This window comes from Apodemus sylvaticus, chromosome 11 (genome assembly GCF_947179515.1).
Source record: "Apodemus sylvaticus chromosome 11, mApoSyl1.1, whole genome shotgun sequence".
Classification (NCBI taxonomy): Eukaryota; Metazoa; Chordata; class Mammalia; order Rodentia; family Muridae; genus Apodemus; species Apodemus sylvaticus.
In genome coordinates, this window is record NC_067482.1 from 81,858,239 (window position 1) to 81,861,875 (window position 3,637).

A 3,637-nucleotide genomic window follows, 5' to 3' on the forward strand; every position below is an offset into this window, starting at 1 on the left:
TAGTCTAGTTCTTTCTTCTACAAGGCATCTCATCAACCGTGCGTGTGTGTGTGTGTGTGTGTATGTGTGTGTGTGTGTGTGTGTGTGTATGTGTGTGTGTGTGTGTATGTGTGTGTGTGTGTGTATGTGTGTGTGTGTATGTGTGTGTGTGTGTGTGTGTGTGTGTGTGTGTGTGTGGTGTCATCAGAATCAGCAGCTCCTCTGCTGTCATGCATCTTCAGCAATGCCCAGGCCTCGTTTGATCATGAGGTAGATTCAGTCAGAGTGGGCTTGGGGACCCTGTGTGAGCAGGCAGAGGGGAGCAGAGCGGTTTTAGAGTGCAGCAGCACCAGGCCCAACAGCAGCTTTGTCCTTTGTGTCTGCCTCTGCCTTCTGCCTCTGCTCTCCACAGTGGGGTCAGGACGGACCTCTACGTGTGTTTTGGCCATTGTGTAGCTCATTGCAGAGTTGTCTCACAGTGCCTGGGCCTTCATGATCCTCTCCAGGTTGGCTGTCCAGCCGTAGGTGCTTGCCACAAGGCGGCCGGGTGAAGACATGAGCCTGTTGGGAATTGTCCCCTTCTCAGCCTTCCTACCCAAGATCTCCTTCAGGGATGAGATTCTCACACTTCACTTTGCTCTCCTCCATTTCCTCTTCCTTTCCTCATGCTCTGGTAGCCACGGGCATTCCTCAGTCACTGAGACCAGGCTCTTTCCATCAGACTTCTGGAGCTGCTGCATGCAATAGCCGTGAGTAGGCTCAGTCGTACATGCCACCTCAAATCCCTCCTTCTGGGCATGCTCCCCAAAGGCTGAGTTGGCCTCCTGCTCTTTGCTCTCACCAGTGATATCGTACGTGGACTTCTGCGTTTCTATCACGTGAGATACATACTCTGACATGGAATTCATCTCATCTCCAGACTGAGAGGTGTGATAGAGCTCAGAGAGGAGTCAACACTCAGTGGAATCTTCATGGATTCCAAGCTTTAAATTCTTGAAGAATGCCTCATAAAATTTCTTGTAGTTCTCTTTGCCTTCAGCCAATTCAAGGCACTTCTTCCCAGTGTTTTTTGAGGATGACTTTCAGGATCTTGCTCTGCTGGAGCATTGCTTGGGAGAGCTTCATGGGCAGGTCCTTGGAGTCAACCACACCACAGAGAAGGTCTGGGTATGCAGGAATCAGCTCATCACAGTTGTCCAGGACAAACACACGATAGACATACAGTTTCACCACTACGTCCTCCTCTCTTCCTCCTCCTTTATCTTCTCAAAAATATCAAGGGAAACTCACCAAGGAATGAAAAGCAATGTCCCGAATCCCAACTGACCTTCTGTGGAGAAGTGATTGACTGCCCAGTGGTCTTCCCAATCATGAGTGAGTCTCCTATAGAATTCACCAAATTCCTGAGTGATGTCATCAGGGTTTCTGGTCCAAGTAGGCTTAGTCTTATTCAACTCTTCCTGATCAATGTATTTTCCTTCCTTTTCTTCCCTTTCTTTCTTTTAAACTTGTCATCCTCCTCATCTGATCCCACATCTTCAATCTTAGGCTTCTCCTCCTCATCCTTATCTTCCTCCTCTTTCTCACCCTATCGTCCTCTGCCCCCCAAATCACTGATCTCCCTCTTTGGTTTCTTCTCCAAGTAGAGGGTGATGAGATAGCCTATGAACTCTAGGAGTTTTTTTTTTTACCTCCTCCTTGACCCCATCTACTATAAGTATCCTGTATGGTCTCCTTTCAGGTGAGAGCCCAGGTGAGAGCTCTTTGAGGTGAAGGATCACTTTGGTACTCCAGCCTATGGGCTCACATTGTCTGTATGAACTGTGAAGGATGCACCAGCAGAAGACTCTCAGGCATGCTCATCATCATTGTGTTTTGTCATCACAACCACTTTTTCTGCTACTATACAGGCAGAGTAGAATCAACTCCAAACTGTCAAGCATGGAGATGTCTACACCAGCCTGGAGATCCTCTGTGATCAGGCGATCATGTATAAGACCTGTGCCAGACTTAGCAATGGTTCCTAAGTTATGTATGAGGTCAGCCTTGGTCATGACCATACCTGTGTTTTTATGGCTGTCTCACTAGGAGGGATATCTAAGGCTCTCGGTGAATCGTGTCCAAGGTATCAGAAGTATTAGAGATCAACTCCCAAAGGAACACTTCATGTTTCAATAGAAAATATCAATAATGAACATGAGCTGAGCAATTTCTGCCTCAAAGCTCTCCCCCTCTTCCTCTCCATCTTCCTCAGGCATCTTGACAGGAAAGTCAAGTAGTAGTGCAGAGCAGGGTGTGCCTGGACCTCCTCTGACTTGCACACCAAGCCTAGGCAGAGCAGGGATGACTCAAGAGACCAATAGAGGTTTATATGTAAGAAAAAGTTCTCTATAATCTCAACACAAAGCCCACAAGGAGAGAAATTCCAAACTGTTTGTCCTGGACAAAACCTGAGCTATTTCCTGAGTCATGTCATTTATTCATTGTGACTTACCAAAGTGTTCTAGATCATACTACTGACATACCCACAGGTGAAGTGGAAATTTCTGGTTTCTTTGGAAACTCAGTTGTGCCATGTGATGTTTTTCTGGAAGCTCTCTTGTGAGAGGATGTTCTGCTGAAGCCAACACGTGAGTCACATGTGATGTTTTACTGAAGCAGACTTTTGAGAGAAAGAGTATAAATGGAAGCCCATAAACAGTGAGAGGTAGCTCTTGCATTGTGATGCCCTGCAATGCTTCACTGGTCTTTGCTGGACCTCACTTTGTAGAGAGAAATGCACCAAAGAACTTCTTGTGGTATTCTGGCTGCTTCTGGCTGCTTCTGCTGACTCCTGTTGATCCAGTGGAGCCTTACAGTTTCTGCTGGATCGTGCCACCACTGCCAATTAGTGTTTGGTGTTTGCTATTGAACTGGACTGCTGGTATCCTGACAACAATGGTGGAATTGCCCCCAAAGAACTGCTTCTAAACAGGCCCACAACACCCTTTTCCTATTAACCTTCTTTCTCCCCTACTTCTAGTCAGTGGACTAGAAAGGAGTTTGAAGTATTTAAGAACCCTTAATAAAGTAGGTCATGAAAAATCTAAGCCTATGAACAAGTTTTCTGACTTTGTTTTGTAAGGGTGTCTGTCTTTTGGCCACTAACTCTTAAGACGGGGAAGAGGTTTATTGGCATCTTCACAGTGAGCTCATCCTTTAGCTTTTGGTCTTCCTTGGACCTTCTCCATGTTTAGGTTAATCTCCCTCTTGAACTGAATGCAATTGTGTTGTGGTCTTACAGTTCCTTGTTAGGTTGGTTTCATGGTAACTGTTGATTTAATGAGATGTTTGTGTCATATTATTGGTTGGTCTGTGGGTCTGTTTGATACCCTTGTTTTATATGTATATTTACTCTCCTGGGCTGCATTGTGTTTTCCCCTTGTTTGCCTCACTATCTTCCTTGCTTGCTTCTGTGTTGTCTAAGGAGGTTGTTGTCTCAAGCTCATCCTACCTAAAGTCAGATATGCAACAGTTAACTATGACCCTGGGTTGGGACTGAAAAAGGCAATACAAGAGAGAAGTTTTGGAATCTAAGCAGTGGGGCTGGAGAGAAGACTCAACAGTTAAGAGCACTGACTGATCTTCCAAAGGACCCAGGTTCAATTCCTAGAACCCA

The 3,637-nt window shown here is 45.9% G+C and overlaps 1 pseudogene; it reads right to left on the minus strand.

The window, feature by feature from the left end:
• Nucleotides 1-207: 207 nt before the first annotated feature.
• Nucleotides 208-2,237, minus strand: LOC127696786 (heat shock protein HSP 90-beta-like; annotated as a pseudogene).
• Between the last annotated feature and the right edge of the window lie 1,400 nt (nt 2,238-3,637).